This window comes from Ambystoma mexicanum, unplaced genomic scaffold (assembly GCF_040938575.1).
Source record: "Ambystoma mexicanum isolate Mex_15411 unplaced genomic scaffold, UKY_AmexF1_1 Mex_scaf1, whole genome shotgun sequence".
Lineage (NCBI taxonomy): Eukaryota > Metazoa > Chordata > Amphibia > Caudata > Ambystomatidae > Ambystoma > Ambystoma mexicanum.
This window is the reverse complement of record NW_027182324.1, coordinates 2,730,980-2,754,019: the sequence shown is the minus strand read 5'-3', so window position 1 is coordinate 2,754,019 and position 23,040 is coordinate 2,730,980. Positions and strand designations below refer to the sequence as shown.

Below are 23,040 nucleotides of genomic sequence, written 5' to 3'. Positions count from 1 at the left end.
GATTTAGAGTGGACTGCATTGCCCAGTGTGTGCATTGAGGAGCACATGTTCGTCTTTACTGGGGAGCAAGTTTGCACTCATGAATGTGGCAAAACATTCAAATCCGTAAGTGGGTGAACATTAAAGTCCTAGATGCTGCAAATCTCTATATCTGGATACGGAATGACTGAAAAAAGTTATGTCTCCAGTGTCAAAATGTGTGTAATGCACTAGTAATTCATTTCCTTTATTGACCAGTGAGGTAGCCATGTATGGAGGTGCTGTAGAGTGAAAATCAAGTTTCAAATGGGCAGTGATCCCTGTGCCTGGATAGCTCAGTCGGTAGAGCATCAGACTTTTAATCTGAGGGTCCAGGGTTCAAGTCCCTGTTCAGGCGTATCTTTGCTTCTTTTACAAAAAATTTAGCAGGAAATATGAATTGCTCATTCTAATATGTGCTATTTCTGATGGCATCGCAACCTTGGGCAATATGACTCTAAGGTAGTGGAGTCCAGAATTCTTGGATGCTTTGCCAACATTTCAAGCCTGACTGTGCTTCTAAATAGCATGAAATAACAATCTTTGTACAAAGTTTTAATATTGGGGAGACAGATTGGTCGAAAAAAAAGCAGACAGGCGCTGCTGAGATTCGAACTCAGGATCTCCTGTTTACTAGACAGGCGCTTTAACCAACTAAGCCACAGCACCTCTTTTGCATCTGATCTCCTTTCCTTCCTCATGTAATCATTTAGAAGTGAAATCCACTTTTTTTAAGGCTGGGCTTCTGTTGCAATATAACTTTACAAAATGTTTTCCAATTGACTGAAACTCCATTGCACAAAACGAGCATGTCATTAATCGTTGATTTAGAGTGGACTGCATTGCCCAGTGTGTGTATTGAGGAGCACATGTTCGCCTTTACTGGGGAGCAATTTTGCACTCATGAATGTGGCAAAACATTCAAATCCGTAAGTGGGTGAACATTAAAGTCCTAGATGCTGCAAATCTCTATATCTGGATACGGAATGACTGAAAAAAGTTATGTCTCCAGTGTCAAAATGTGTGTAATGCACTAGTAATTCATTTCCTTTATTGACCAGTGAGGTAGCCATGTATGGAGGTGCTGTAGAGTGAAAATCAAGTTTCAAATGGGCAGTGATCCTTGTGCCTGGATAGCTCAGTCGGTAGAGCATCAGACTTTTAATCTGAGGGTCCAGGGTTCAAGTCCCTGTTCAGGCGTACCTTTGCTTCTTTTACAAAAAATTTAGCAGGAAATATGAATTGCTCATTCTAATATGTGCTATTTCTGATGGCATCGCAACCTTGGGCAATATGACTCTAAGGTAGTGGAGTCCAGAATTCTTGGATGCTTTGCCAACATTTCAAGCCTGACTGTGCTTCTAAATAGCATGAAATAACAATCTTTGTACAAAGTTTTAATATTGGGGTGACAGATTGGTCGAAAAAAAAGGAGACAGGCGCTGCTGAGGTTCGAACTCAGGATCTCCAGTTTACTAGACAGGCGCTTTAACCAACTAAGCCACAGCACCTCTTTTGCATCTGATCTCCTGTCCTTCCTCATGTAATCATTTAGAAGTGAAATCCACTTTTTTTAAGGCTGGGCTTCTGTTGCAATATAACTTTACAAAATGTTTTCCAATTGACTGAAACTCCATTGCACAAAACGAGCATGTCATTAATCGTTGATTTAGAGTGGACTGCATTGCCCAGTGTGTGTATTGAGGAGCACATGTTCGCCTTTACTGGGGAGCAATTTTGCACTCATGAATGTGGCAAAACATTCAAATCCGTAAGTGGGTGAACATTAAAGTCCTAGATGCTGCAAATCTCTATATCTGGATACGGAATGACTGAAAAAAGTTATGTCTCCAGTGTCAAAATGTGTGTAATGCACTAGTAATTCATTTCCTTTATTGACCAGTGAGGTAGCCATGTATGGAGGTGCTGTAGAGTGAAAATCAAGTTTCAAATGGGCAGTGATCCCTGTGCCTGGATAGCTCAGTCGGTAGAGCATCAGACTTTTAATCTGAGGGTCCAGGGTTCAAGTCCCTGTTCAGGCGTACCTTTGCTTCTTTTACAAAAAATTAAGCAGGAAATATGAATTGCTCATTCTAATATGTGCTATTTCTGATGGCATCGCAACCTTGGGCAATATGACTCTAAGGTAGTGGAGTCCAGAGTTCTTGGATGCTTTGCCAACATTTCAAGCCTGACTGTGCTTCTAAATAGCATGAAACAGCAATCTTTGTACAAAGTTTTAATATTGGGGAGACAGATTGGTCGAAAAAAAAGCAGACAGGCGCTGTTGAGATTCGAACTCAGGATCTCCTGTTTACTAGACAGGCGCTTTAACCAACTAAGCCACAGCACCTTTTTTGCATCTGGTCTCCTTTCCTTCCTCATGTAATCATTTAGAAGTGAAATCCACTTTTTTAAGGCTGGGCTTCTGTTGCAATATAACTTTTCAAAATGTTTTCCAATTGACTGAAACTCCATTGCACAAAACGAGCATGTCATTAATCGTCGATTTAGAGTGGACTGCATTGCCCAGTGTGTGCATTGAGGAGCACATGTTCGTCTTTACTAGGGAGCAAGTTTGCACTCATGAATGTGGCAAAACATTCAAATCCGTAAGTGGGTGAACATTAAAGTCCTAGATGCTGCAAATCTCTATATCTGGATACGGAATGACTGAAAAAAGTTATGTCTCCAGTGTCAAAATGTGTGTAATGCACTAGTAATTCATTACCTTTATTGACCAGTGAGGTAGCCATGTATGGAGGTGCTGTAGAGTGAAAATCAAGTTTCAAATGGGCAGTGATCCCTGTGCCTGGATAGCTCACTCGGTAGAGCATCAGACTTTTAATCTGAGGGTCCAGGGTTCAAGTCCCGGTTCAGGGGTATCTTTGCTTCTTTTACAAAAAATTTAGCAGGAAATATGAATTGCTCATTCTAATATGTGCTATTTCTGATGGCATGGCAACCTTGGGCAATATGACTCTAAGGTAGTGGAGTCCAGAATTCTTGGATGCTTTGCCAACATTTCAACCCTGACTGTGCTTCTAAATAGCATGAAATAACAATCTTTGTACAAAGTTTTAATATTGGGGAGACAGATTGGTCGAAAAAAAAGCAGACAGGCGCTGCTGAGATTCGAACTCAGGATCTCCTGTTTACTAGACAGGCACTTTAACCAACTAAGCCACAGCACCTCTTTTGCATCTGATCTCCTTTCCTTCCTCATGTAATCATTTAGAAGTGAAATCCACTTTTTTTAAGGCTGGGCTTCTGTTGCAATATAACTTTACAAAATGTTTTCCAATTGACTGAAACTCCATTGCACAAAACGAGCATGTCATTAATCGTTGATTTAGAGTGGACTGCATTGCCCAGTGTGTGTATTGAGGAGCACATGTTCGCCTTTACTGGGGAGCAATTTTGCACTCATGAATGTGGCAAAACATTCAAATCCGTAAGTGGGTGAACATTAAAGTCCTAGATGCTGCAAATCTCTATATCTGGATACGGAATGACTGAAAAAAGTTATGTCTCCAGTGTCAAAATGTGTGTAATGCACTAGTAATTCATTTCCTTTATTGACCAGTGAGGTAGCCATGTATGGAGGTGCTGTAGAGTGAAAATCAAGTTTCAAATGGGCAGTGATCCCTGTGCCTGGATAGCTCAGTCGGTAGAGCATCAGACTTTTAATCTGAGGGTCCAGGGTTCAAGTCCCTGTTCAGGCATACCTTTGCTTCTTTTACAAAAAATTAAGCAGGAAATATGAATTGCTCATTCTAATATGTGCTGTTTCTGATGGCATCGCAACCTTGGGCAATATGACTCTAAGGTAGTGGAGTCCAGAGTTCTTGGATGCTTTGCCAACATTTCAAGCCTGACTGTGCTTCTAAATAGCATGAAATAGCAATCTTTGTACAAAGTTTTAATATTGGGGAGACAGATTGGTCGAAAAAAAAGCAGACAGGCGCTGCTGAGATTCGAACTCAGGATCTCCTGTTTACTAGACAGGCGCTTTAACCAACTGAGCCACAGCACCTTTTTTGCATCTGGTCTCCTTTCCTTCCTCATGTAATCAATCAGAAGTGAAATCCACTTTTTTAAGGCTGGGCTTCTGTTGCAATATAACTTTTCAAAATGTTTTCCAATTGACTGAAACTCCATTGCACAAAACGAGCATGTCATTAATCGTCGATTTAGAGTGGACTGCATTGCCCAGTGTGTGCATTGAGGAGCACATGTTCGTCTTTACTGGGGAGCAAGTTTGCACTCATGAATGTGGCAAAACATTCAAATCCGTAAGTGGGTGAACATTAAAGTCCTAGATGCTGCAAATCTCTATATCTGGATACGGAATGACTGAAAAAAGTTATGTCTCCAGTGTCAAAATGTGTGTAATGCACTAGTAATTCATTTCCTTTATTGACCAGTGAGGTAGCCATGTATGGAGGTGCTGTAGAGTGAAAATCAAGTTTCAAATGGGCAGTGATCCCTGTGCCTGGATAGCTCAGTCGGTAGAGCATCAGACTTTTAATCTGAGGGTCCAGGGTTCAAGTCCCTGTTCAGGCGTACCTTTGCTTCTTTTACAAAAAATTAAGCAGGAAATATGAATTGCTCATTCTAATATGTGCTGTTTCTGATGGCATCGCAACCTTGGGCAATATGACTCTAAGGTAGTGGAGTCCAGAGTTCTTGGATGCTTTGCCAACATTTCAAGCCTGACTGTGCTTCTAAATAGCATGAAATAGCAATCTTTGTACAAAGTTTTAATATTGGGGAGACAGATTGGTCGAAAAAAAAGCAGACAGGCGCTGCTGAGATTCAAACTCAGGATCTCCTGTTTACTAGACAGGCGCTTTAACCAACTAAGCCACAGCACCTTTTTTGCATCTGGTCTCCTTTCCTTCCTCATGTAATCAATCAGAAGTGAAATCCACTTTTTTAAGGCTGGGCTTCTGTTGCAATATAACTTTTCAAAATGTTTTCCAATTGACTGAAACTCCATTGCACAAAACGAGCATGTCATTAATCGTCGATTTAGAGTGGACTGCATTGCCCAGTGTGTGCATTGAGGAGCACATGTTCGTCTTTACTGGGGAGCAAGTTTGCACTCATGAATGTGGCAAAACATTCAAATCCGTAAGTGGGTGAACATTAAAGTCCTAGATGCTGCAAATCTCTATATCTGGATACGGAATGACTGAAAAAAGTTATGTCTCCAGTGTCAAAATGTGTGTAATGCACTAGTAATTCATTTCCTTTATTGACCAGTGAGGTAGCCATTTATGGAGGTGATGTAGAGTGAAAATCAAGTTTCAAATGGGCAGTGATCCTTGTGCCTCTATAGCTCAGTCGGTAGAGCATCAGACTTTTAATCTGAGGGTCCAGGGTTCAAGTCCCTGTTCAGGCGTACCTTTGCTTCTTTTACAAAAAATTTAGCAGGAAATATGAATTGCTCATTCTAATATGTGCTATTTCTGATGGCATCGCAACCTTGGGCAATATGACTCTAAGGTAGTGGAGTCCAGAATTCTTGGATGCTTTGCCAACATTTCAAGCCTGACTGTGCTTCTAAATAGCATGAAATAACAATCTTTGTACAAAGTTTTAATATTGGGGAGACAGATTGGTCGAAAAAAAAGCAGACAGGCGCTGCTGAGGTTCGAACTCAGGATCTCCAGTTTACTAGACAGGCGCTTTAACCAACTAAGCCACAGCACCTCTTTTGCATCTGATCTCCTGTCCTTCCTCATGTAATCATTTAGAAGTGAAATCCACTTTTTTTAAGGCTGGGCTTCTGTTGCAATATAACTTTACAAAATGTTTTCCAATTGACTGAAACTCCATAGCACAAAACGAGCATGTCATTAATCGTTGATTTAGAGTGGACTGCATTGCCCAGTGTGTGTATTGAGGAGCACATGTTCGCCTTTACTGGGGAGCAATTTTGCACTCATGAATGTGGCAAAACATTCAAATCCGTAAGTGGGTGAACATTAAAGTCCTAGATGCTGCAAATCTCTATATCTGGATACGGAATGACTGAAAAAAGTTATGTCTCCAGTGTCAAAATGTGTGTAATGCACTAGTAATTCATTTCCTTTATTGACCAGTGAGGTAGCCATGTATGGAGGTGCTGTAGAGTGAAAATCAAGTTTCAAATGGGCAGCGATCCTTGTGCCTGGATAGCTCAGTCGGTAGAGCATCAGACTTTTAATCTGAGGGTCCAGGGTTCAAGTCCCTGTTCAGGCGTACCTTTGCTTCTTTTACAAAAAATTAAGCAGGAAATATGAATTGCTCATTCTAATATGTGCTATTTCTGATGGCATCGCAACCTTGGGCAATATGATTCTAAGGTAGTGGAGTCCAGAGTTCTTGGATGCTTTGCCAACATTTCAAGCCTGACTGTGCTTCTAAATAGCATGAAATAGCAATCTTTGTACAAAGTTTTAATATTGGGGAGACAGATTGGTCAAAAAAAAAGCAGACAGGCGCTGCTGAGATTCGAACTCAGGATCTCCTGTTTACTAGACAGGCGCTTTAACCAACTAAGCCACAGCACCTTTTTTGCATCTGGTCTCCTTTCCTTCCTCATGTAATCATTTAGAAGTGAAATCCACTTTTTTAAGGCTGGGCTTCTGTTGCAATATAACTTTTCAAAATGTTTTCCAATTGACTGAAACTCCATTGCACAAAACGAGCATGTCATTAATCGTCGATTTAGAGTGGACTGCATTGCCCAGTGTGTGCATTGAGGAGCACATGTTCGTCTTTACTGGGGAGCAAGTTTGCACTCATGAATGTGGCAAAACATTCAAATCCGTAAGTGGGTGAACATTAAAGTCCTAGATGCTGCAAATCTCTATATCTGGATACGGAATGACTGAAAAAAGTTATGTCTCCAGTGTCAAAATGTGTGTAATGCACTAGTAATTCATTTCCTTTATTGACCAGTGAGGTAGCCATGTATGGAGGTGCTGTAGAGTGAAAATCAAGTTTCAAATGGGCAGTGATCCTTGTGCCTGGATAGCTCAGTCGGTAGAGCATCAGACTTTTAATCTGAGGGTCCAGGGTTCAAGTCCCTGTTCAGGCGTACCTTTGCTTCTTTTACAAAAAATTAAGCAGGAAATATGAATTGCTCATTCTAATATGTGCTATTTCTGATGGCATCGCAACCTTGGGCAATATGATTCTAAGGTAGTGGAGTCCAGAGTTCTTGGATGCTTTGCCAACATTTCAAGCCTGACTGTGCTTCTAAATAGCATGAAATAGCAATCTTTGTACAAAGTTTTAATATTGGGGAGACAGATTGGTCGAAAAAAAAGCAGACAGGCGCTGCTGAGATTCGAACTCAGGATCTCCTGTTTACTAGACAGGCGCTTTAACCAACTAAGCCACAGCACCTTTTTTGCATCTGGTCTCCTTTCCTTCCTCATGTAATCATTTAGAAGTGAAATCCACTTTTTTAAGGCTGGGCTTCTGTTGCAATATAACTTTTCAAAATGTTTTCCAATTGACTGAAACTCCATTGCACAAAACGAGCATGTCATTAATCGTCGATTTAGAGTGGACTGCATTGCCCAGTGTGTGCATTGAGGAGCACATGTTCGTCTTTACTGGGGAGCAAGTTTGCACTCATGAATGTGGCAAAACATTCAAATCCGTAAGTGGGTGAACATTAAAGTCCTAGATGCTGCAAATCTCTATATCTGGATACGGAATGACTGAAAAAAGTTATGTCTCCAGTGTCAAAATGTGTGTAATGCACTAGTAATTCATTTCCTTTATTGACCAGTGAGGTAGCCATGTATGGAGGTGCTGTAGAGTGAAAATCAAGTTTCAAATGGGCAGTGATCCTTGTGCCTGGATAGCTCAGTCGGTAGAGCATCAGACTTTTAATCTGAGGGTCCAGGGTTCAAGTCCCTGTTCAGGCGTACCTTTGCTTCTTTTACAAAAAATTAAGCAGGAAATATGAATTGCTCATTCTAATATGTGCTATTTCTGATGGCATCGCAACCTTGGGCAATATGACTCTAAGGTAGTGGAGTCCAGAGTTCTTGGATGCTTTGCCAACATTTCAAGCCTGACTGTGCTTCTAAATAGCATGAAACAGCAATCTTTGTACAAAGTTTTAATATTGGGGAGACAGATTGGTCGAAAAAAAAGCAGACAGGCGCTGCTGAGATTCGAACTCAGGATCTCCTGTTTACTAGACAGGCGCTTTAACCAACTAAGCCACAGCACCTTTTTTGCATCTGGTCTCCTTTCCTTCCTCATGTAATCATTTAGAAGTGAAATCCACTTTTTTAAGGCTGGGCTTCTGTTGCAATATAACTTTTCAAAATGTTTTCCAATTGACTGAAACTCCATTGCACAAAACGAGCATGTCATTAATCGTCGATTTAGAGTGGACTGCATTGCCCAGTGTGTGCATTGAGGAGCACATGTTCGTCTTTACTGGGGAGCAAGTTTGCACTCATGAATGTGGCAAAACATTCAAATCCGTAAGTGGGTGAACATTAAAGTCCTAGATGCTGCAAATCTCTATATCTGGATACGGAATGACTGAAAAAAGTTATGTCTCCAGTGTCAAAATGTGTGTAATGCACTAGTAATTCATTTCCTTTATTGACCAGTGAGGTAGCCATGTATGGAGGTGCTGTAGAGTGAAAATCAAGTTTCAAATGGGCAGTGATCCCTGTGCCTGGATAGCTCAGTCGGTAGAGCATCAGACTTTTAATCTGAGGGTCCAGGGTTCAAGTCCCTGTTCAGGCGTATCTTTGCTTCTTTTACAAAAAATTTAGCAGGAAATATGAATTGCTCATTCTAATATGTGCTATTTCTGATGGCATCGCAACCTTGGGCAATATGACTCTAAGGTAGTGGAGTCCAGAATTCTTGGATGCTTTGCCAACATTTCAAGCCTGACTGTGCTTCTAAATAGCATGAAATAACAATCTTTGTACAAAGTTTTAATATTGGGGAGACAGATTGGTCGAAAAAAAAGCAGACAGGCGCTGCTGAGATTCGAACTCAGGATCTCCTGTTTACTAGACAGGCGCTTTAACCAACTAAGCCACAGCACCTCTTTTGCATCTGATCTCCTTTCCTTCCTCATGTAATCATTTAGAAGTGAAATCCACTTTTTTTAAGGCTGGGCTTCTGTTGCAATATAACTTTACAAAATGTTTTCCAATTGACTGAAACTCCATTGCACAAAACGAGCATGTCATTAATCGTTGATTTAGAGTGGACTGCATTGCCCAGTGTGTGTATTGAGGAGCACATGTTCGCCTTTACTGGGGAGCAATTTTGCACTCATGAATGTGGCAAAACATTCAAATCCGTAAGTGGGTGAACATTAAAGTCCTAGATGCTGCAAATCTCTATATCTGGATACGGAATGACTGAAAAAAGTTATGTCTCCAGTGTCAAAATGTGTGTAATGCACTAGTAATTCATTTCCTTTATTGACCAGTGAGGTAGCCATGTATGGAGGTGCTGTAGAGTGAAAATCAAGTTTCAAATGGGCAGTGATCCTTGTGCCTGGATAGCTCAGTCGGTAGAGCATCAGACTTTTAATCTGAGGGTCCAGGGTTCAAGTCCCTGTTCAGGCGTACCTTTGCTTCTTTTACAAAAAATTTAGCAGGAAATATGAATTGCTCATTCTAATATGTGCTATTTCTGATGGCATCGCAACCTTGGGCAATATGACTCTAAGGTAGTGGAGTCCAGAATTCTTGGATGCTTTGCCAACATTTCAAGCCTGACTGTGCTTCTAAATAGTATGAAATAACAATCTTTGTACAAAGTTTTAATATTGGGGTGACAGATTGGTCGAAAAAAAAGCAGACAGGCGCTGCTGAGGTTCGAACTCAGGATCTCCAGTTTACTAGACAGGCGCTTTAACCAACTAAGCCACAGCACCTCTTTTGCATCTGATCTCCTGTCCTTCCTCATGTAATCATTTAGAAGTGAAATCCACTTTTTTTAAGGCTGGGCTTCTGTTGCAATATAACTTTACAAAATGTTTTCCAATTGACTGAAACTCCATTGCACAAAACGAGCATGTCATTAATCGTTGATTTAGAGTGGACTGCATTGCCCAGTGTGTGTATTGAGGAGCACATGTTCGCCTTTACTGGGGAGCAAGTTTGCACTCATGAATGTGGCAAAACATTCAAATCCGTAAGTGGGTGAACATTAAAGTCCTAGATGCTGCAAATCTCTATATCTGGATACGGAATGACTGAAAAAAGTTATGTCTCCAGTGTCAAAATGTGTGTAATGCACTAGTAATTCATTTCCTTTATTGACCAGTGAGGTAGCCATGTATGGAGGTGCTGTAGAGTGAAAATCAAGTTTCAAATGGGCAGTGGTCCTTGTGCCTGGATAGCTCAGTCGGTAGAGCATCAGACTTTTAATCTGAGGGTCCAGGGTTCAAGTCCCTGTTCAGGCGTACCTTTGCTTCTTTTACAAAAAATTAAGCAGGAAATATGAATTGCTCATTCTAATATGTGCTATTTCTGATGGCATCGCAACCTTGGGCAATATGATTCTAAGGTAGTGGAGTCCAGAGTTCTTGGATGCTTTGCCAACATTTCAAGCCTGACTGTGCTTCTAAATAGCATGAAATAGCAATCTTTGTACAAAGTTTTAATATTGGGGAGACAGATTGGTCGAAAAAAAAGCAGACAGGCGCTGCTGAGATTCGAACTCAGGATCTCCTGTTTACTAGACAGGCGCTTTAACCAACTAAGCCACAGCACCTTTTTTGCATCTGGTCTCCTTTCCTTCCTCATGTAATCATTTAGAAGTGAAATCCACTTTTTTAAGGCTGGGCTTCTGTTGCAATATAACTTTTCAAAATGTTTTCCAATTGACTGAAACTCCATTGCACAAAACGAGCATGTCATTAATCGTCGATTTAGAGTGGACTGCATTGCCCAGTGTGTGCATTGAGGAGCACATGTTCGTCTTTACTGGGGAGCAAGTTTGCACTCATGAATGTGGCAAAACATTCAAATCCGTAAGTGGGTGAACATTAAAGTCCTAGATGCTGCAAATCTCTATATCTGGATACGGAATGACTGAAAAAAGTTATGTCTCCAGTGTCAAAATGTGTGTAATGCACTAGTAATTCATTTCCTTTATTGACCAGTGAGGTAGCCATGTATGGAGGTGCTGTAGAGTGAAAATCAAGTTTCAAATGGGCAGTGATCCTTGTGCCTGGATAGCTCAGTCGGTAGAGCATCAGACTTTTAATCTGAGGGTCCAGGGTTCAAGTCCCTGTTCAGGCGTATCTTTGCTTCTTTTACAAAAAATTTAGCAGGAAATATGAATTGCTCATTCTAATATGTGCTATTTCTGATGGCATCGCAACCTTGGGCAATATGACTCTAAGGTAGTGGAGTCCAGAATTCTTGGATGCTTTGCCAACATTTCAAGCCTGACTGTGCTTCTAAATAGCATGAAATAGCAATCTTTGTACAAAGTTTTAATATTGGGGAGACAGATTGGTCGAAAAAAAAGCAGACAGGCGCTGCTGAGATTCGAACTCAGGATCTCCTGTTTACTAGACAGGCGCTTTAACCAACTAAGCCACAGCACCTTTTTTGCATCTGGTCTCCTTTCCTTCCTCATGTAATCATTTAGAAGTGAAATCCACTTTTTTAAGGCTGGGCTTCTGTTGCAATATAACTTTTCAAAATGTTTTCCAATTGACTGAAACTCCATTGCACAAAACGAGCATGTCATTAATCGTCGATTTAGAGTGGACTGCATTGCCCAGTGTGTGCATTGAGGAGCACATGTTCGTCTTTACTGGGGAGCAAGTTTGCACTCATGAATGTGGCAAAACATTCAAATCCGTAAGTGGGTGAACATTAAAGTCCTAGATGCTGCAAATCTCTATATCTGGATACGGAATGACTGAAAAAAGTTATGTCTCCAGTGTCAAAATGTGTGTAATGCACTAGTAATTCATTTCCTTTATTGACCAGTGAGGTAGCCATGTATGGAGGTGCTGTAGAGTGAAAATCAAGTTTCAAATGGGCAGTGATCCTTGTGCCTGGATAGCTCAGTCGGTAGAGCATCAGACTTTTAATCTGAGGGTCCAGGGTTCAAGTCCCTGTTCAGGCGTACCTTTGCTTCTTTTACAAAAAATTAAGCAGGAAATATGAATTGCTCATTCTAATATGTGCTATTTCTGATGGCATCGCAACCTTGGGCAATATGACTCTAAGGTAGTGGAGTCCAGAGTTCTTGGATGCTTTGCCAACATTTCAAGCCTGACTGTGCTTCTAAATAGCATGAAACAGCAAACTTTGTACAAAGTTTTAATATTGGGGAGACAGATTGGTCGAAAAAAAAGCAGACAGGCGCTGCTGAGATTCGAACTCAGGATCTCCTGTTTACTAGACAGGCGCTTTAACCAACTAAGCCACAGCACCTTTTTTGCATCTGGTCTCCTTTCCTTCCTCATGTAATCATTTAGAAGTGAAATCCACTTTTTTAAGGCTGGGCTTCTGTTGCAATATAACTTTTCAAAATGTTTTCCAATTGACTGAAACTCCATTGCACAAAACGAGCATGTCATTAATCGTCGATTTAGAGTGGACTGCATTGCCCAGTGTGTGCATTGAGGAGCACATGTTCGTCTTTACTGGGCAGCAAGTTTGCACTCATTAATGTGGCAAAACATTCAAATCCGTAAGTGGGTGAACATTAAAGTCCTAGATGCTGCAAATCTCTATATCTGGATACGGAATGACTGAAAAAAGTTATGTCTCCAGTGTCAAAATGTGTGTAATGCACTAGTAATTCATTTCCTTTATTGACCAGTGAGGTAGCCATGTATGGAGGTGCTGTAGAGTGAAAATCAAGTTTCAAATGGGCAGTGATCCCTGTACCTGGATAGCTCAGTCGGTAGAGCATCAGACTTTTAATCTGAGGGTCCAGGGTTCAAGTCCCTGTTCAGGCATACCTTTGCTTCTTTTACAAAAAATTAAGCAGGAAATATGAATTGCTCATTCTAATATGTGCTATTTCTGATGGCATCGCAACCTTGGGCAATATGACTCTAAGGTAGTGGAGTCCAGAGTTCTTGGATGCTTTGCCAACATTTCAAGCCTGACTGTGATTCTAAATAGCATGAAATAACAATCTTTGTACAAAGTTTTAATATTGGGGAGACAGATTGGTCGAAAAAAAATAAGACAGGCGCTGCTGAGGTTCGAACTCAGGATCTCCAGTTTACTAGACAGGCGCTTTAACCAACTAAGCCACAGCACCTCTTTTGCATCTGATCTCCTGTCCTTCCTCATGTAATCATTTAGAAGTGAAATCCACTTTTTTTAAGGCTGGGCTTCTGTTGCAATATAACTTTACAAAATGTTTTCCAATTGACTGAAACTCCATTGCACAAAACGAGCATGTCATTAATCGTTGATTTAGAGTGGACTGCATTGCCCAGTGTGTGTATTGAGGAGCACATGTTCGCCTTTACTGGGGAGCAATTTTGCACTCATGAATGTGGCAAAACATTCAAATCCGTAAGTGGGTGAACATTAAAGTCCTAGATGCTGCAAATCTCTATATCTGGATACGGAATGACTGAAAAAAGTTATGTCTCCAGTGTCAAAATGTGTGTAATGCACTAGTAATTCATTTCCTTTATTGACCAGTGAGGTAGCCATGTATGGAGGTGCTGTAGAGTGAAAATCAAGTTTCAAATGGGCAGTGATCCTTGTGCCTGGATAGCTCAGTCGGTAGAGCTTCAGACTTTTAATCTGAGGGTCCAGGGTTCAAGTCCCTGTTCAGGCGTACCTTTGCTTCTTTTACAAAAAATTAAGCAGGAAATATGAATTGCTCATTCTAATATGTGCTATTTCTGATGGCATCGCAACCTTGGGCAATATGATTCTAAGGTAGTGGAGTACAGAGTTCTTGGATGCTTTGCCAACATTTCAAGCCTGACTGTGCTTCTAAATAGCATGAAATAGCAATCTTTGTACAAAGTTTTAATATTGGGGAGACAGATTGGTCGAAAAAAAAGCAGACAGGCGCTGCTGAGATTCGAACTCAGGATCTCCTGTTTACTAGACAGGCGCTTTAACCAACTAAGCCACAGCACTTTTTTTGCATCTGGTCTTCTTTCCTTCCTCATGTAATCATTTAGAAGTGAAATCCACTTTTTTAAGGCTGGGCTTCTGTTGCAATATAACTTTTCAAAATGTTTTCCAATTGACTGAAACTCCATTGCACAAAACGAGCATGTCATTAATCGTCGATTTAGAGTGGACTGCATTGCCCAGTGTGTGCATTGAGGAGCACATGTTCGTCTTTACTGGGGAGCAAGTTTGCACTCATGAATGTGGCAAAACATTCAAATCCGTAAGTGGGTGAACATTAAAGTCCTAGATGCTGCAAATCTCTATATCTGGATACGGAATGACTGAAAAAAGTTATGTCTCCAGTGTCAAAATGTGTGTAATGCACTAGTAATTCATTTCCTTTATTGACCAGTGAGGTAGCCATGTATGGAGGTGCTGTAGAGTGAAAATCAAGTTTCAAATGGGCAGTGATCCCTGTGCCTGGATAACTCAGTCGGTAGAGCATCAGACTTTTAATCTGAGGGTACAGGGTTCAAGTCCCTGTTCAGGCGTACCTTTGCTTCTTTTACAAAAAATTAAGCAGGAAATATGAATTGCTCATTCTAATATGTGCTGTTTCTGATGGCATCGCAACCTTGGGCAATATGACTCTAAGGTAGTGGAGTCCAGAGTTCTTGGATGCTTTGCCAACATTTCAAGCCTCACTGTGCTTCTAAATAGCATGAAATAGCAATCTTTGTACAAAGTTTTAATATTGGGGAGACAGATTGGTCGAAAAAAAAGCAGACAGGCGCTGCTGAGATTCGAACTCAGGATCTCCTGTTTACTAGACAGGCGCTTTAACCAACTAAGCCACAGCACCCTTTTTGCATCTGGTCTCCTTTCCTTCCTCATGTAATCATTTAGAAGTGAAATCCACTTTTTTAAGGCTGGGCTTCTGTTGCAATATAACTTTTCAAAATGTTTTCCAATTGACTGAAACTCCATTGCACAAAACGAGCATGTCATTAATCGTCGATTTAGAGTGGACTGCATTGCCCAGTGTGTGCATTGAGGAGCACATGTTCGTCTTTACTGGGGAGCAAGTTTGCACTCATGAATGTGGCAAAACATTCAAATCCGTAAGTGGGTGAACATTAAAGTCCTAGATGCTGCAAATCTCTATATCTGGATACGGAATGACTGAAAAAAGTTATGTCTCCAGTGTCAAAATGTGTGTAATGCACTAGTAATTCATTTCCTTTATTGACCAGTGAGGTAGCCATGTATGGAGGTGCTGTAGAGTGAAAATCAAGTTTCAAATGGGCAGTGATCCTTGTGCCTGGATAGCTCAGTCGGTAGGGCATCAGACTTTTAATCTGAGGGTCCAGGGTTCAAGTCCCTGTTCAGGCGTACCTTTGCTTCTTTTACAAAAAATTAAGCAGGAAATATGAATTGCTCATTCTAATATGTGCTATTTCTGATGGCATCGCAACCTTGGGCAATATGATTCTAAGGTAGTGGAGTCCAGAGTTCTTGGATGCTTTGCCAACATTTCAAGCCTGACTGTGCTTCTAAATAGCATGAAATAGCAATCTTTGTACAAAGTTTTAATATTGGGGAGACAGATTGGTCGAAAAAAAAGCAGACAGGCGCTGCTGAGATTCGAACTCAGGATCTCCTGTTTACTAGACAGGCGCTTTAACCAACTAAGCCACAGCACCTTTTTTGCATCTGGTCTCCTTTCCTTCCTCATGTAATCATTTAGAAGTGAAATCCACTTTTTTAAGGCTGGGCTTCTGTTGCAATATAACTTTTCAAAATGTTTTCCAATTGACTGAAACTCCATTGCACAAAACGAGCATGTCATTAATCGTCGATTTAGAGTGGACTGCATTGCCCAGTGTGTGCATTGAGGAGCACATGTTCGTCTTTACTGGGGAGCAAGTTTGCACTCATGAATGTGGCAAAACATTCAAATCCGTAAGTGGGTGAACATTAAAGTCCTAGATGCTGCAAATCTCTATATCTGGATACGGAATGACTGAAAAAAGTTATGTCTCCAGTGTCAAAATGTGTGTAATGCACTAGTAATCATTTAGAAGTGAAATCCACTTTTTTAAGGCTGGGCTTCTGTTGCAATATAACTTTTCAAAATGTTTTCCAATTGACTGAAACTCCATTGCACAAAACGAGCATGTCATTAATCGTCGATTTAGAGTGGACTGCATTGCCCAGTGTGTGCATTGAGGAGCACATGTTCGTCTTTACTGGGGAGCAAGTTTGCACTCATGAATGTGGCAAAACATTCAAATCCGTAAGTGGGTGAACATTAAAGTCCTAGATGCTGCAAATCTCTATATCTGGATACGGAATGACTGAAAAAAGTTATGTCTCCAGTGTCAAAATGTGTGTAATGCACTAGTAATTCATTTCCTTTATTGACCAGTGAGGTAGCCATGTATGGAGGTGCTGTAGAGTGAAAATCAAGTTTCAAATGAGCAGTGATCCTTGTGCCTGGATAGCTCAGTCGGTAGAGCTTCAGACTTTTAATCTGAGGGTCCAGGGTTCAAGTCCCTGTTCAGGCGTACCTTTGCTTCTTTTACAAAAAATTAAGCAGGAAATATGAATTGCTCATTCTAATATGTGCTATTTCTGATGGCATCGCAACCTTGGGCAATATGATTCTAAGGTAGTGGAGTACAGAGTTCTTGGATGCTTTGCCAACATTTCAAGCCTGACTGTGCTTCTAAATAGCATGAAATAGCAATCTTTGTACAAAGTTTTAATATTGGGGAGACAGATTGGTCGAAAAAAAAGCAGACAGGCGCTGCTGAGATTCGAACTCAGGATCTCCTGTTTACTAGACAGGCGCTTTAACCAACTAAGCCACAGCACCTTTTTTGCATCTGGTCTTCTTTCCTTCCTCATGTAATCATTTAGAAGTGAAATCCACTTTTTTAAGGCTGGGCTTCTGTTGCAATATAACTTTTCAAAATGTTTTCCAATTGACTGAAACTCCATTGCACAAAACGAGCATGTCATTAATCGTCGATTTAGAGTGGACTGCATTGCCCAGTGTGTGCATTGAGGAGCACATGTTCGTCTTTACTGGGGAGCAAGTTTGCACTCATGAATGTGGCAAAACATTCAAATCCGTAAGTGGGTGAACATTAAAGTCCTAGATGCTGCAAATCTCTATATCTGGATACGGAATGACTGAAAAAAGTTATGTCTCCAGTGTCAAAATGTGTGTAATGCACTAGTAATTCATTTCCTTTATTGACCAGTGAGGTAGCCATGTATGGAGGTGCTGTAGAGTGAAAATCAAGTTTCAAATGGGCAGTGATCCCTGTGCCTGGATAACTCAGTCGGTAGAGCATCAGACTTTTAATCTGAGGGTCCAGGGTTCAAGTCCCTGTTCAGGCGTACCTTTGCTTCTTTTACAAAAAATTAAGCAGGAAATATGAATTGCTCATTCTAATATGTGCTGTTTCTGATGGCATCGCAACCTTGGGCAATATGACTCTAAGGTAGTGGAGTCCAGAGTTCTTGGATGCTTTGCCAACATTTCAAGCCTGACTGTGCTTCTAAATAGCATGAAATAGCAATCTTTGTACAAAGTTTTAATATTGGGGAGACAGATTGGTCGAAAAAAAAGCAGACAGGCGCTGCTGAGATTCAAACTCAGGATCTCCTGTTTACTAGACAGGCGCTTTAACCAACTAAGCCACAGCACCTTTTTTGCATCTGGTCTCCTTTCCTTCCTCATGTAATCAATCAGAAGTGAAATCCACTTTTTTAAGGCTGGGCTTCTGTTGCAATATAACTTTTCAAAATGTTTTCCAATTGACTGAAACTCCATTGCACAAAACGAGCATGTCATTAATCGTCGATTTAGAGTGGACTGCATTGCCCAGTGTGTGCATTGAGGAGCACATGTTCGTCTTTACTGGGGAGCAAGTTTGCACTCATGAATGTGGCAAAACATTCAAATCCGTAAGTGGGTGAACATTAAAGTCCTAGATGCTGCAAATCTCTATATCTGGATACGGAATGACTGAAAAAAGTTATGTCTCCAGTGTCAAAATGTGTGTAATGCACTAGTAATTCATTTCCTTTATTGACCAGTGAGGTAGCCATGTATGGAGGTGCTGTAGAGTGAAAATCAAGTTTCAAATGGGCAGTGATCCCTGTGCCTGGATAGCTCAGTCGGTAGAGCATCAGACTTTTAATCTGAGGGTCCAGGGTTCAAGTCCCTGTTCAGGCGTACCTTTGCTTCTTTTACAAAAAATTAAGCAGGAAATATGAATTGCTCATTCTAATATGTGCTATTTCTGATGGCATCGCAACCTTGGGCAATATGACTCTAAGGTAGTGGAGTCCAGAGTTCTTGGATGCTTTGCCAACATTTCAAGCCTCACTGTGCTTCTAAATAGCATGAAATAGCAATCTTTGTACAAAGTTTTAATATTGGGGAGACAGATTGGTCGAAAAAAAAGCAGACAGGCGCTGCTGAGATTCGAACTCAGGATCTCCTGTTTACTAGACAGGCGCTTTAACCAACCAAGCCACAGCACCCTTTTTGCATCTGGTCTCCTTTCCTTCCTCATGTAATCATTTAGAAGTGAAATCCACTTTTTTAAGGCTGGGCTTCTGTTGCAATATAACTTTTCAAAATGTTTTCCAATTGACTGAAACTCCATTGCACAAAACGAGCATGTCATTAATCGTCGATTTAGAGTGGACTGCATTGCCCAGTGTGTGCATTGAGGAGCACATGTTCGTCTTTACTGGGGAGCAAGTTTGCACTCATGAATGTGGCAAAACATTCAAATCCGTAAGTGGGTGAACATTAAAGTCCTAGATGCTGCAAATCTCTATATCTGGATACGGAATGACTGAAAAAAGTTATGTCTCCAGTGTCAAAATGTGTGTAATGCACTAGTAATTCATTTCCTTTATTGACCAGTGAGGTAGCCATGTATGGAGGTGCTGTAGAGTGAAAATCAAGTTTCAAATGGGCAGTGATCCTTGTGCCTGGATAGCTCAGTCGGTAGGGCATCAGACTTTTAATCTGAGGGTCCAGGGTTCAAGTCCCTGTTCAGGCGTACCTTTGCTTCTTTTACAAAAAATTAAGCAGGAAATATGAATTGCTCATTCTAATATGTGCTATTTCTGATGGCATCGCAACCTTGGGCAATATGATTCTAAGGTAGTGGAGTCCAGAGTTCTTGGATGCTTTGCCAACATTTCAAGCCTGACTGTGCTTCTAAATAGCATGAAATAGCAATCTTTGTACAAAGTTTTAATATTGGGGAGACAGATTGGTCGAAAAAAAAGCAGACAGGCGCTGCTGAGATTCGAACTCAGGATCTCCTGTTTACTAGACAGGTGCTTTAACCAACTAAGCCACAGCACCTTTTTTGCATCTGGTCTCCTTTCCTTCCTCATGTAATCATTTAGAAGTGAAATCCACTTTTTTAAGGCTGGGCTTCTGTTGCAATATAACTTTTCAAAATGTTTTCCAATTGACTGAAACTCCATTGCACAAAACGAGCATGTCATTAATCGTCGATTTAGAGTGGACTGCATTGCCCAGTGTGTGCATTGAGGAGCACATGTTCGTCTTTACTGGGGAGCAAGTTTGCACTCATGAATGTGGCAAAACATTCAAATCCGTAAGTGGGTGAACATTAAAGTCCTAGATGCTGCAAATCTCTATATCTGGATACGGAATGACTGAAAAAAGTTATGTCTCCAGTGTCAAAATGTGTGTAATGCACTAGTAATTCATTTCCTTTATTGACCAGTGAGGTAGCCATGTATGGAGGTGCTGTAGAGTGAAAATCAAGTTTCAAATGGGCAGTGATCCCTGTGCCTGGATAGCTCAGTCGGTAGAGCATCAGACTTTTAATCTGAGGGTCCAGGGTTCAAGTCCTTGTTCAGGCGTATCTTTGCTTCTTTTACAAAAAATTTAGCAGGAAATATGAATTGCTCATTCTAATATGTGCTATTTCTGATGGCATCGCAACCTTGGGCAATATGACTCTAAGGTAGTGGAGTCCAGAATTCTTGGATGCTTTGCCAACATTTCAAGCCTGACTGTGCTTCTAAATAGCATGAAATAACAATCTTTGTACAAAGTTTTAATATTGGGGAGACAGATTGGTCGAAAAAAAAGCAGACAGGCGCTGCTGAGATTCGAACTCAGGATCTCCTGTTTACTAGACAGGCGCTTTAACCAACTAAGCCACAGCACCTCTTTTGCATCTGATCTCCTTTCCTTCCTCATGTAATCATTTAGAAGTGAAATCCACTTTTTTTAAGGCTGGGCTTCTGTTGCAATATAACTTTACAAAATGTTTTCCAATTGACTGAAACTCCATTGCACAAAACGAGCATGTCATTAATCGTTGATTTAGAGTGGACTGCATTGCCCAGTGTGTGTATTGAGGAGCACATGTTCGCCTTTACTGGGGAGCAATTTTGCACTCATGAATGTGGCAAAACATTCAAATCCGTAAGTGGGTGAACATTAAAGTCCTAGATGCTGCAAATCTCTATATCTGGATACGGAATGACTGAAAAAAGTTATGTCTCCAGTGTCAAAATGTGTGTAATGCACTAGTAATTCATTTCCTTTATTGACCAGTGAGGTAGCCATGTATGGAGGTGCTGTAGAGTGAAAATCAAGTTTCAAATGGGCAGTGATCCCTGTGCCTGGATAGCTCAGTCGGTAGAGCATCAGACTTTTAATCTGAGGGTCCAGGGTTCAAGTCCCTGTTCAGGCGTACCTTTGCTTCTTTTACAAAACATTTAGCAGGAAATATGAATTGCTCATTCTAATATGTGCTATTTCTGATGGCATCGCAACCTTGGGCAATATGACTCTAAGGTAGTGGAGTCCAGAATTCTTGGATGCTTTGCCAACATTTCAAGCCTGACTGTGCTTCTAAATAGCATGAAATAACAATCTTTGTACAAAGTTTTAATATTGGGGAGACAGATTGGTCGAAAAAAAAGCAGACAGGCGCTGCTGAGGTTCGAACTCAGGATCTCCAGTTTACTAGACAGGCGCTTTAACCAACTAAGCCACAGCACCTCTTTTGCATCTGATCTCCTGTCCTTCCTCATGTAATCATTTAGAAGTGAAATCCACTTTTTTTAAGGCTGGGCTTCTGTTGCAATATAACTTTACAAAATGTTTTCCAATTGACTGAAACTCCATTGCACAAAACGAGCATGTCATTAATCGTTGATTTAGAGTGGACTGCATTGCCCAGTGTGTGTATTGAGGAGCACATGTTCGCCTTTACTGGGGAGCAAGTTTGCACTCATGAATGTGGCAAAACATTCAAATCCGTAAGTGGGTGAACATTAAAGTCCTAGATGCTGCAAATCTCTATATCTGGATACGGAATGACTGAAAAAAGTTATGTCTCCAGTGTCAAAATGTGTGTAATGCACTAGTAATTCATTTCCTTTATTGACCAGTGAGGTAGCCATGTATGGAGGTGCTGTAGAGTGAAAATCAAGTTTCAAATGGGCAGTGGTCCTTGTGCCTGGATAGCTCAGTCGGTAGAGCATCAGACTTTTAATCTGAGGGTCCAGGGTTCAAGTCCCTGTTCAGGCGTACCTTTGCTTCTTTTACAAAAAATTAAGCAGGAAATATGAATTGCTCATTCTAATATGTGCTATTTCTGATGGCATCGCAACCTTGGGCAATATGATTCTAAGGTAGTGGAGTCCAGAGTTCTTGGATGCTTTGCCAACATTTCAAGCCTGACTGTGCTTCTAAATAGCATGAAATAGCAATCTTTGTACAAAGTTTTAATATTGGGGAGACAGATTGGTCGAAAAAAAAGCAGACAGGCGCTGCTGAGATTCGAACTCAGGATCTCCTGTTTACTAGACAGGCGCTTTAACCAACTAAGCCACAGCACCTTTTTTGCATCTGGTCTCCTTTCCTTCCTCATGTAATCATTTAGAAGTGAAATCCACTTTTTTAAGGCTGGGCTTCTGTTGCAATATAACTTTTCAAAATGTTTTCCAATTGACTGAAACTCCATTGCACAAAACGAGCATGTCATTAATCGTCGATTTAGAGTGGACTGCATTGCCCAGTGTGTGCATTGAGGAGCACATGTTCGTCTTTACTGGGGAGCAAGTTTGCACTCATGAATGTGGCAAAACATTCAAATCCGTAAGTGGGTGAACATTAAAGTTCTAGATGCTGCAAATCTCTATATCTGGATACGGAATGACTGAAAAAAGTTATGTCTCCAGTGTCAAAATGTGTGTAATGCACTAGTAATTCATTTCCTTTATTGACCAGTGAGGTAGCCATGTATGGAGGTGCTGTAGAGTGAAAATCAAGTTTCAAATGGGCAGTGATCCTTGTGCCTGGATAGCTCAGTCGGTAGAGCATCAGACTTTTAATCTGAGGGTCCAGGGTTCAAGTCCCTGTTCAGGCGTATCTTTGCTTCTTTTACAAAAAATTTAGCAGGAAATATGAATTGCTCATTCTAATATGTGCTATTTCTGATGGCATCGCAACCTTGGGCAATATGACTCTAAGGTAGTGGAGTCCAGAATTCTTGGATGCTTTGCCAACATTTCAAGCCTGACTGTGCTTCTAAATAGCATGAAATAGCAATCTTTGTACAAAGTTTTAATATTGGGGAGACAGATTGGTCGAAAAAAAAGCAGACAGGCGCTGCTGAGATTCGAACTCAGGATCTCCTGTTTACTAGACAGGCGCTTTAACCAACTAAGCCACAGCACCTTTTTTGCATCTGGTCTCCTTTCCTTCCTCATGTAATCATTTAGAAGTGAAATCCACTTTTTTAAGGCTGGGCTTCTGTTGCAATATAACTTTTCAAAATGTTTTCCAATTGACTGAAACTCCATTGCACAAAACGAGCATGTC

General features: G+C 40.8%; 15 non-coding genes across 15 annotated transcripts; 1 reads left to right on the top strand and 14 right to left on the bottom strand.

Annotated features, from left to right (window-relative positions):
- Positions 1 to 613: 613 nt before the first annotated feature.
- On the bottom strand, positions 614 to 687 carry TRNAT-AGU (transfer RNA threonine (anticodon AGU)). Its single transcript has one exon. It is a non-coding gene; the product is annotated as a tRNA-Thr (tRNA).
- Positions 688 to 3,670: 2,983 nt separating this feature from the next.
- Positions 3,671 to 3,743, top strand: TRNAK-UUU (transfer RNA lysine (anticodon UUU)). Its single transcript has one exon. It is a non-coding gene; the product is annotated as a tRNA-Lys (tRNA).
- A 2,761-nt stretch (positions 3,744 to 6,504) lies between these two features.
- Positions 6,505 to 6,578, bottom strand: TRNAT-AGU (transfer RNA threonine (anticodon AGU)). The gene has a single exon. It is a non-coding gene; the product is annotated as a tRNA-Thr (tRNA).
- Positions 6,579 to 7,345: 767 nt separating this feature from the next.
- Positions 7,346 to 7,419, bottom strand: TRNAT-AGU (transfer RNA threonine (anticodon AGU)). Its single transcript has one exon. It is a non-coding gene; the product is annotated as a tRNA-Thr (tRNA).
- Positions 7,420 to 8,186: 767 nt separating this feature from the next.
- TRNAT-AGU (transfer RNA threonine (anticodon AGU)) lies at positions 8,187 to 8,260 on the bottom strand. Its single transcript has one exon. It is a non-coding gene; the product is annotated as a tRNA-Thr (tRNA).
- A 767-nt stretch (positions 8,261 to 9,027) lies between these two features.
- TRNAT-AGU (transfer RNA threonine (anticodon AGU)) lies at positions 9,028 to 9,101 on the bottom strand. Its single transcript has one exon. It is a non-coding gene; the product is annotated as a tRNA-Thr (tRNA).
- A 1,610-nt stretch (positions 9,102 to 10,711) lies between these two features.
- TRNAT-AGU (transfer RNA threonine (anticodon AGU)) lies at positions 10,712 to 10,785 on the bottom strand. The gene has a single exon. It is a non-coding gene; the product is annotated as a tRNA-Thr (tRNA).
- Positions 10,786 to 11,552: 767 nt separating this feature from the next.
- On the bottom strand, positions 11,553 to 11,626 carry TRNAT-AGU (transfer RNA threonine (anticodon AGU)). Its single transcript has one exon. It is a non-coding gene; the product is annotated as a tRNA-Thr (tRNA).
- A 767-nt stretch (positions 11,627 to 12,393) lies between these two features.
- Positions 12,394 to 12,467, bottom strand: TRNAT-AGU (transfer RNA threonine (anticodon AGU)). Its single transcript has one exon. It is a non-coding gene; the product is annotated as a tRNA-Thr (tRNA).
- Positions 12,468 to 14,917: 2,450 nt separating this feature from the next.
- On the bottom strand, positions 14,918 to 14,991 carry TRNAT-AGU (transfer RNA threonine (anticodon AGU)). The gene has a single exon. It is a non-coding gene; the product is annotated as a tRNA-Thr (tRNA).
- Positions 14,992 to 15,758: 767 nt separating this feature from the next.
- TRNAT-AGU (transfer RNA threonine (anticodon AGU)) lies at positions 15,759 to 15,832 on the bottom strand. Its single transcript has one exon. It is a non-coding gene; the product is annotated as a tRNA-Thr (tRNA).
- Positions 15,833 to 16,933: 1,101 nt separating this feature from the next.
- TRNAT-AGU (transfer RNA threonine (anticodon AGU)) lies at positions 16,934 to 17,007 on the bottom strand. The gene has a single exon. It is a non-coding gene; the product is annotated as a tRNA-Thr (tRNA).
- Positions 17,008 to 20,297: 3,290 nt separating this feature from the next.
- Positions 20,298 to 20,371, bottom strand: TRNAT-AGU (transfer RNA threonine (anticodon AGU)). Its single transcript has one exon. It is a non-coding gene; the product is annotated as a tRNA-Thr (tRNA).
- A 1,610-nt stretch (positions 20,372 to 21,981) lies between these two features.
- On the bottom strand, positions 21,982 to 22,055 carry TRNAT-AGU (transfer RNA threonine (anticodon AGU)). The gene has a single exon. It is a non-coding gene; the product is annotated as a tRNA-Thr (tRNA).
- Positions 22,056 to 22,822: 767 nt separating this feature from the next.
- On the bottom strand, positions 22,823 to 22,896 carry TRNAT-AGU (transfer RNA threonine (anticodon AGU)). Its single transcript has one exon. It is a non-coding gene; the product is annotated as a tRNA-Thr (tRNA).
- Positions 22,897 to 23,040: the final 144 nt, after the last annotated feature.